Below are 10,435 nucleotides of genomic sequence, written 5' to 3' on the forward strand. Positions count from 1 at the left end.
TTTTGTATTGCTATGAGTTACAATTTATGACAAAAATCAGTAAAGACCCATCGAAACAACATCTGATACACAAATTTAATAATACTTTTAGATATTTGGATGATATTTTGGCTCTCAATAATGACGACTTCAGTATGTATACTAAAGAAATTTATCCTGTTGAACTTACTTTAAATAAAGCTAATACTAACAATGACCACTGCCCTTTCCTCGATCTTGATATCTATATCATTAACGGAAAGCTTAATACTAAAATATATGATAAAAGAGATGATTTTGTCACCATCTTACGGTGTTTATATATCTCAACTTGTACGATTCGCTCGTGTATGTAACAATGTTTTAGATTTTAACGAGAGAAATTTATGTATTACTGAAAAATTATTACACCAGGGTTTTCGATATCACAAACTAGTCAAAACATTTACTAAATTTTATCATCGGTATAAGGACATCATTCGTACATATAGCTCAACATGCAGACTTCTTATACGTTCAGGTATTTCACATCCAATTTTTTATGGAAATATTCTTTATAAAGCACAAAAATGTCAGTATTCACCTCTGAAACTAACAAAACCTTTAAATAGACTTATTAAGAAGGGATATAGTTACGATACTGTTGTCAGGTCATTAAAGATTGCATATTTTGGTGTTAATATTGATTCACTTATAGGGTCTTTGCATCGGCACTAAACACATTTATTTAAAAACCAGTTGTTGGCATGACACGGGTTATGTTCTTCTCATATATGTTATGATGGTATGATACTAAACCCCTAACGGGAAGGATTGTGCCTGATATTCATATGATGAAGACATAATCTTTCAATCAGTTTAATTGAAGTCTGGAGCTGGCATGTCAGTTAACTGCTAGTAGTCTGTTGTTATTTATGTATTATTGTCATTTTGTTTATTTTCTTTGGTTACATCTTCTGACATCAGACTCGGACTTCTCTTGAACTGAATTTTAATGTGCGTATTGTTATGCGTTTACTTTTCTACATTGGCTAGAGGTATAGGGGGAGGGTTGAGATCTCATAAACATGTTTAACCCCGCCGCATTTTTGCGCCTGTCCCAAGTCAGGAGCCTCTAGCCTTTGTTAGTCTTGTATTATTTTTAATTTTAGTTTCTTGTGTACAATTTGGAGTTTAGTATGGCGTTCATTATCACTAAACTAGTATATATATTTGTTTAGGGGCCAGCTGAAGGACGCCTCCGGGTGCGGGAATTTCTCGCTGCATTGAAGACCTGTTGGTGGCCTTCTGCTGTTGTCTGTTCTGTGGTCGGGTTGTTGTCTCTTTGACACATTCCCCATTTCCATTCTCAATTTTATTGTCGGGTGAAGTAGCATCAATATAACGTATACAACGACAGCGTTAAAAATTAGAAATACTGAAACCGTATCGTATTCCTTCGATCATTTTAGTTAGCCAAAATGTGTATGGAGGTTGTCCATGATATTTTGTAATCCCTAGTTATTTGCATCTTCTTTTGTGGTCATTTTCAGTTTTCAGTATTAGGTTACTTGACTTTGAACTCATTTGTCATATTCTAAACCTCCAACGTTACCATGAGGTATAGAAATTGATCCTAGTTTATCCATTTGAGCAGAGGTATGAATCCTACGCTAGGGGAACCTGTTTGTGATGTACATATAAGCAGCCTGCTAATGTCGGGAAGAGGGAAAATCCGATGCTAGTCTAGCGAAATTGGTAAACACTCTGTACGTTAAATACCCTTAAAATAACTCTTTAAGGGGTCCGTAGATGGTTGCTCCAACACAAAAGTTCTGCTCCTATTCAAAATGCCCTCACTTTCAAGTTTACAGCTTATTTTTCGATCGATCCCCTTTGCAGAGTTTCCTTCAAACATTTATTGTAAGTTTTTCTGTTTTCAATTTACATGAAATATTTGTCACTGGATGTTAATTAAACATCGTACAGTTATGCGTACTCATAATGTTACACCCTGTCGATACTGTTTTCTTATATGTTGGCATTGCACAAGGTCATTCGTTTCTTAGACTGTTTATAGTGTCTTTAATATAAAACCGTTGGAAGTGTACTGGTTGATACTGGGAGAACATGATTTATTTATTAGTTGCAATTGGCTTTGAACTAGCTTTCATTGAGTTAAGCCATTTGCAACTGATTTTTACTGTTTCTTCTTATGTTATGCTGTTACAATACTGTCAAATATCAGGCGAGGGTTGAACGCTCACAAACATGTTTTACCACGCCATATTCTTTATGTCCATGTCCCAATTTAGGAGCCGTTAGTTTTCTCGTTTTAATTGTTTTAGATTTTTCATGTCGAGACCTTTTATAGCTAACAATACAGTATGAGTTTCTGTTATTGTTAAAGGCCGTGAAGTGACCCTAATTGCTTATATATTTTATGTGGCAGATTAGTCAACCAGTTGACGCTGGCCACTTACCGGAAGAAGATATACGTCATTTGAACTCTGGTGGATAGTAATATCATTGGCAATCATACACTATACCACATCTCTTTTTTCTATGTAGAGCAATCAATTGTTGTTTTAGTGACCAGGACACGTTTCCAAGCTTAGGTTTGTTAGATAATAATAATTTATGAATGGTTAACAATATTAGACAAATGAACCTTTGTTTAGAATGTATATAATTTTATGACAGATGTCGTATGTCCTTAACCTCATTTTCACACTGTAATGGTTGTATGCAGTTTTTTTTTTTTTTTTATTAATAGATGATTGCAGTAAGCATGCTAGACAAACATATCAACAATATATTGATATGGCTTTACTGTAAATAGTATCTTTGTTATGACAACATTTTTCATTTTGAAATTCGAAGTCTTAGATTTAAGCTTTGGATTAGATCACTATCATGAAAGGTAAAACTATTTTGTATATGAATTCATTAGGATTACTATGCAATGTTAATACTTCGAATTCGACAACTAATTTTCTCATTTTGTTTTCAGGGGAAGTTACAATTCAGTCTTTTAATATTTTATTCCTCGCATTGTGATTACTCTATATCGACTATTAAAAGCTTACAGAATCCTCTCGGTAAATGAAGACAACATAGTCAGAATTAAAATGATGTCTACCAACATTTATTGTATTATGGTTTTAGCACTGTTATCAATCCAGCGAACTGCTACAACAAATAATTCATCAGATCGAAATGGTATAGCCAGATCTGAACGACAATCCACTACTAACTTCTTACAAGATGGATCTAATGTAACAGTCGCTTATAGGATAAAGTTCACTTCTATTTCAAATGTGACCAGTAAAAGTGATGATATGAAAATGCACGAGGTAAAAAACTCAAATATCTCCTGGTCTCTAAACTTAAATGAGGATTCGTTGGAAAATACCTTGAAACAGATCAATTATTTCCAAAATGTGTACATTCTTCCACCAGTTTGTTCTGTTGGTTTGGTTGGAAATTCCTTAGTTGCATTAGTTTTATTTGAACAAAGTCGTACTAACTCATCATTTGTATATATGTTGGCACTGATTGTCTCCGACATCATCAGCCTTATTTCAGATATGTTGGTCTCTTTGTCGTTGATTCTTGAACAGTTTGTTTCTGAAGCATCAAAGGCAATACTTATCCAAGTCCGCTATTGGAATCTGATATTTGTATCATACATTTTTCGATGTACTGCTATCAATATTTTGTGTGTACTGTCTGTTGAAAGATTCATAGCTATTAGATACCCATTTCACCTGAAGTCATCTATTACAGTGAAGTTTCCAATACTATTCCTGTTTATATCTTTATTTCTGGCAGTTTTTGCTAATATACCAAAAGTGATAAATATCAAATTTGCAGATGTTGATGTAGAAGGAACAAATGCTACTGTCTTTAAACCTAGTTGGACGCATTTTTACATGCAAAATAAGGAACAGGCTGGTACAATTATTCTTATCTCGAAAATTCTAACTGGACCAGTCCCGATAGTCATGTTTTGCGTAATGAATGGACTCATTCTACATGGAATATACCTTAACAAGAGAATGCTTTCTGCCCTAGGAGCAAGTAATGTTAGCCGACACCGAAGCATTAAAAATGTTCAAATCAAGTTGTGCAAGATCTTTCTTGTACTTTGTCTGACAAACATATTCGCATTCCTACCAAACTCTCTCATCATTTTTATTGGGAGACTTTTCCCTGATTCCGGACTGAACGATGTGTCATCAGACACATCAAGATTTTTCATGCATGCTGGAAATATTCTCCGTGTCCTCAACAGTGCTAGCGATTTCATTGTCCTCATTGCTATGTCCTCTGACATCAAGGATGCAGTAAAGAAGAAGTTTATATGTAACAATACACAATTTAGTAATCAAGAAGACACTTCGTCTACGTTAAAGTTTCAATCTTCTAAAGTTGAATAAACAATAAATGTAATTTCAACCGTTTGAAGGAACTGAGTTAGATTGAAATTAATTTCTTCTAATTGTCTGCCCATAGACCGTTATTTGTATTCCCGCGCTTCATGGGATATAACCATTCAGCACGACAGGGCCGACTCGAATAGACGTGTTTCACAGTTAATTTTTTTTTATCTTGCTTATGTGAATTTATTAAATGTTATATTTATGTTTTGATTTCGGTGGTATTTATAAATTACTGACTATATTTTGTCGACATGATATTATGTATCATAATGTGCAATTAAAATCAGCACATGGCACTGTCGTGTGGGTATTCAATTTGTGCTTTAGTTTGGTTTTTATTAGTGTTATGAGGCTGAGGTTATGTGTATAGAGTTGGGTAGTCTATGGGCGTTAGTAATTGTAGAAGAAAAATGTACATTGATAATAATGTTACTCTTTTTATAGTTACCACATCGATAATAATGTTCCTTTTTATAGTTACCAGATTGATAATAATATTCCTCTCTATCGTTACCGGATTGACAAAAAAATACTTTTTATCTTTACCACATAGATAAAAATGTTCCTGTGTACCGTTAGCACATTGGCAAAAATGTTCCTGTGTATCGTTAGCACATAGATGAAAATGTTCCTTTGTATCGTTACCACATTGACAAATATGTTCCTGTGTATCGTTACCACATTGACAAAAAAATTCTTGTGTATCGTTACCATATTGACAAAAATGTTCATGTGTATCATTAGTGCATTTACGATAGGTAAAGAGTCCGGTTGGGTTTGTATTTTTCGTGTTAATTGGTCCGGGTTTATTTTTTCGAGTGCAGACCAGGATCAAATCGATGAACTCTTATTTCGCAAGTGTATCATTTTTATTCATGATTTACAACTTTTTTTTATTGGTAGACAAATTTTTAGCACAAAAGATGCATAAATTTCTTCCTTTTCACTTAAAACACAGTCTTTTACATCGTTCCGGTTTTTTTTGCGTATCCGGGTTTTGTAAGAAAATATGAACCATAAAGAAGGCATTTAATACCTTTAGGACCTGTTTCTTATTCATTACTGTGAAGAGTAATACTATATAGAAATTAAAAGACCAAAAAAATATAACTATACAGATCAATTTCAATTGTTTTCCAATTTAATGTTAACCTTCTGTTCGGACTACATTTCACCATAATCTCGAAGTGATATGGTACCAAACGGCCATTAGAACACAAAGAACAGGATTTGTGCCATATTAATTTATATAATTTTGTACTTTTATCTGTCTGTCCATCTGTCAAATTATGTTATGAATTCTATCTCAAAGATCGTTTATGCTGTTTTTCTTAGATTAACACGGATAGGTAGGTACCAATGAAGGAGTGATGCATGACCCTATGTCAGTCAGTTTTAATTCAAGCTGGTGGAATGGCGGCCATTTTATTATTTTTTACAACTCTTTCATGCTTTCAGTTTGGTTACATGTAGTTCTTATATTTTGATATTCATTTTTTTTTTCTCTAGAAAGTCTTAAGATAATAAAATGGCGGCCATTTTAATTTTGCTAATTAGAATATGTCATCACCTTTAGGTGAATAATGATTTGAGATATAGCTCGCTCAATTTGAACTGACTGTAATGTATGAAACACATAAGGAAATGCCTGTACCAAGTCAGGAATATGACAGTTGTTTTCCATTCGTTTGATGTGTTTGAGCTTTTGAATATGCCAATTGTTACGGGAATTTCCGTTTTGAATGTTCCTTGGAATTTGGTATTTTTGTTATTTTAATTTTGATCCATTTCCGACTGTTTATATGATATCAGGAAAATCCTTGAAATACTTAATTTTATTTAAGATACAACTAAAATCCAAGACAGCAGTTTAGCATAGAAGCCTATGAGAAAGACATACAAGTAGCCTTTTCTCAGAAATCATCTCACACACTTAAACGAAATCATGCGCAAACGATACTAAGGTGGTTAATACCATTGAATACTAATATAACATTATAGTTAAGTCCACTAATTCATTTATAAAAGCTTGTTAGATCTACTCTAGATTGTAGATAAATAAAGGGAATTATCCTCCAAAATATTAAGTATAAAATTCCGAAATATATCATGACAGAAACCTACTAACATTAACCTATTACTGTCCACACTCATCTGTGTCCACACTGAAAACATTAAACGAACAACCATTATAACAAACGACAACCAACAACTAGCACTTTATTCGTATTGTTCAATGTAATACAATCATACACCTTTTTAAATAGTTTCCTATAATTTTGTTAAAAATAGCTCTCATTTATATAACAGTGTTGTACATTTATAACTGTATACTGTACCAGTTGAGAGATAATTGTTACTTAAATGAAACATTGAATTGGATTGCATATGTTCAAATGTCAAACTTACAAAAGAAAATTTACTTTAATATTATAAAGTTTCTGTAATTTCTTCACGAAATTAGAAAACTGTTCATCGGAGCAGGAGGTGAGGTTTTTACCGCTAAGCTCCTCATTTGTCATCATACCTCTTTGCAATTCCTTGTTTTCCCAATCTGTGTATTTTTTGAGTAGGTAATAAATGGTTCTTTTCATGTATTCACATTTATCAGTTATTGCGTACCATTCGCTCATGTCCGGAATATTTTCCTCTGAGATGGCGTTCTTGACGAAATGGATAATTTTACACCACAATTTCACCCACAAGAAGCAAAATGCTTTTCTTCTGGAGTCATAACAATCCCAACCTGTCCAGCTATGGACTGGAAATTCCAGGATATGTCCCCAAGTATTCATGTCTCTGGCGAAGAAACATGGCATTCGTAGATTATAAAAACAGGAAGACAGATAGTCTAGAATTTCGTTAATGCATTTTGCATCCAATCTGGAATAAGTCGTTTGTTGCTCCCGTAAACATGAAAAAGGAAAACCGTTTTAAGTACATAAGAAGATAAATTCATGCATTTTCCTTTGAAGTTCATTTCTGCAGTAAGAAGAGATTTTAACATCTTGTAGCATTTCTTGTGATGTTCGTCAAGGTCTTTCATAAGTTCAAACTCTAGAGCTGCAAATGAAATAAAGTAACATGTCGGCTCTGGAAAGTGTTGAATATGACAGGATTTGATAACAACGTGGCAACAATACTTCATCAGATAATCTTTGTAATCCGATGGAAAACCTTCACATTTAGCTACCGATTCAAGACATGGATGTTACATTGACATCATAAGATCAATTCCTGTTGCATTCTTTGTATTGGAACAATTAACCCACGGTCTTTGTCTTGGCTTGTTGATTCAGGAATTCCAGACCTTTTAATATATGTAAATAGCAATTTATCACTTTTTGTTTCTTCATGAGTTACGATCCCCTGGGGTATTTCAACAGTTTTGTCGAATTTTGAAATTTGGACACAGAAGTCCAAAAGTCTGAGACGATGAACTTTGGAGTAAGCAAATGATAGCGATAGTTGTAAGTAGTATGCTCGTTACGAACACTACAGCAATATCTTTTGAAACAGTGATTCTCATCTTTTATCTCAATTCGTTTATACCAAGGATTACATCCATCATGAAGTTCAATATCATCTCCTGATAGCTCTTGCAAAACAATCATATAGTCGAATTCGTCTAAGTTTCCTATTTTAGTTCCTTCATAAAAGCTTCCTGATGGTACTATTTTTAGAGATTTTAAACCAAGAATATTCTTCTTCGACTGAACGTAATATTTTGTGAATTAATTCCCGGACGGCCGATTCAATGGCTATTATTTCTACTTCCTTTTGTTCTATTTGACACTGATTGCAAAAAAGATTTCTAAGGACTCCGCATTGATTTGATTAATCTTGAAAAATAGAAAAAAAAAGACAAAAAGATTAACATTAAGCAAAGACCAGTTCAACTAAATGTTTAATTCAGTACAAATTAATAAAATCACAAAATCAAATGTATCTGTTGAGCTATTCGTACAGTATTCATGCTCGTCTTGTGTAAGTTCAAAATTTTATGTACGATAACCGATTATTTTCAATTCATTTTTTTCTCTTAGATTACTTACCAGAATACTACTGCTGGCAGGTTTATAGCCCCGATAGTATCATCCCTTAAGCGTCAATACTTTAAAGTTGACCAGATTTTTTGTTCCAAGGTTATAGTCTATGCATTAGTCCTGTATTTCTTAATAATAGACCTACTATATGTATTGGTTACCTAAACTACACACACACAAAAAAAAACAACAGTAAAATGTCGTTTCATCTCGGCCTCTAGTAAGTGTTCTACAACTAATCTTTCTTTGCTTTTAACTAGTTGATTAACTACTATCAAAGAACTTATCATTAACTTTTGTAATAAAATATATGAAAATAGTGGAATTGGAGTGTAAAAAATTCTTTGGATGTTTTAAATAAATTACGTGCTTTTGATGGTCCTTTTGATTCTGTTGACAGTTTTGATCTTTCAACCCTTTCACTACACTTCCACACAATCTTAACAAACAAAAGTTTTCCTATTAAATTAAATGGTCGTTTGGTAAATCGGAATGCAAATATATTTGCTGCAACTCATTTAAAGCCTTCTACTCTAATGAGAAAGGTAAAATATGCTAGATATACTTACTGGAGATGTGATGAGACGATTGAAGCTGTTAATTTTCTCCTTGATAATATTTATGTACGTTTCGACTATAAAGTTTATCGACAGGTTGTATGTATTCATATGGGCACAAATTGTGCCCCTTTAATAGCAGACTTGTTCTTGTACTGTTATGAATCACAGTTTATGACCAAACTCAGTAAAGACCCGTCTAAATTGAATTTAATTGATAAATTCAACAACACTTACCGTTATCTTGATGATATTGTTTCGTTAAATAATCAAGAATTTTCTAAATATACTGCCGAAATTTACCGTAAGTAAATTACTTAAATAAATCAAATATGAACGGTAATAACTGCCCTTTCCTAGATTTAGATATTTCAGTTTTACAAGGGAAACTCTACACTAAAAATAAAAAATTTTCGTTCCCTATTGTTAATTTTCCTTTTTTGGACGGGGATGTTCCTTTGACACCATCTTACGGTGTTTATATATCACAACTTGTTCTCTATGCCCGTGTCTGTTTTGACGTTTTTGATTTCAATGAACGTAATCTATGTATTTACTGGTAAATTATTAAGTCAGGGATTTCGTTACCACAAATTACTTAAAACCTTTACTAAATTCTTCCATAGATATAAAGATTTGGTTTTGAAGTTTGGTTGTACCTGTAGAAAACTTATTTCAAACAGGATAGCACATCCTCATTTTTACGGAGATGTTGTTTACCGAGCCCGGAAATTTAGAAACGATCCGGGTAAACTTATCGATCCTTTAAATAAACTTATTCTAAAATGTTACCAATTCAACACTTTGAATATTGTTTTTCTTGGTATTAATATTGATTTTGTTATCAGTAAATTAAAATCAAACTAAATATTATTTTTATATATATATGCAAATTCATGGCTCTACAATCTGTCGATACCTGTATCTTGGCATTGCACAAGGTCATGTTTTTCTCCGACTGTTTATGACGTCTTTACACTAAACCATTGGATGTTGGATGTGTACTGATTGATATTTTAGTCTTATATGCATGATTTTTTGTATTAGTTGTTATTGGCTTTGAACTAGCTGTCAGTAACTGCTAGTACTCTCAGATCTGTACTTAGCGTCTTTTTGTTGTGAGGATGTATAAGTACCCGTCCACGTCCGCTTTGTGTTTTTGTTAGATGTATTTCTATTTGTATCCATCTGATGAGTTAAGCCTTTTCCAACTGATTTTTATAGTTTGTTCTTATGTTGTACTGTTACACCACTGTCTCAGGTTAGGGGAGGGTTGGTGCCTTCAAACGAGTTAAACCCGCCCCATTTTTTATGTGCCTGTCCCAAGTCAGGAGCCTGTAACTTAGTGGTTTTCGTTTTTTGCTGTTTCTCATATTTGTTTTTCGTTTATTGTTTTGCATAGCTTGTTCTTATGTTGTGCCATTACACC

The 10,435-nt window shown here is 33.2% G+C and overlaps 1 pseudogene; it reads right to left on the minus strand.

Annotated features, from left to right (window-relative positions):
• Positions 1-6,607: 6,607 nt before the first annotated feature.
• On the minus strand, positions 6,608-7,971 carry LOC127736985 (uncharacterized; annotated as a pseudogene).
• Between the last annotated feature and the right edge of the window lie 2,464 nt (positions 7,972-10,435).

This window comes from Mytilus californianus, unplaced genomic scaffold (assembly GCF_021869535.1).
Source record: "Mytilus californianus isolate M0D057914Y unplaced genomic scaffold, xbMytCali1.0.p SCAF_4, whole genome shotgun sequence".
NCBI lineage: Eukaryota > Metazoa > Mollusca > Bivalvia > Mytilida > Mytilidae > Mytilus > Mytilus californianus.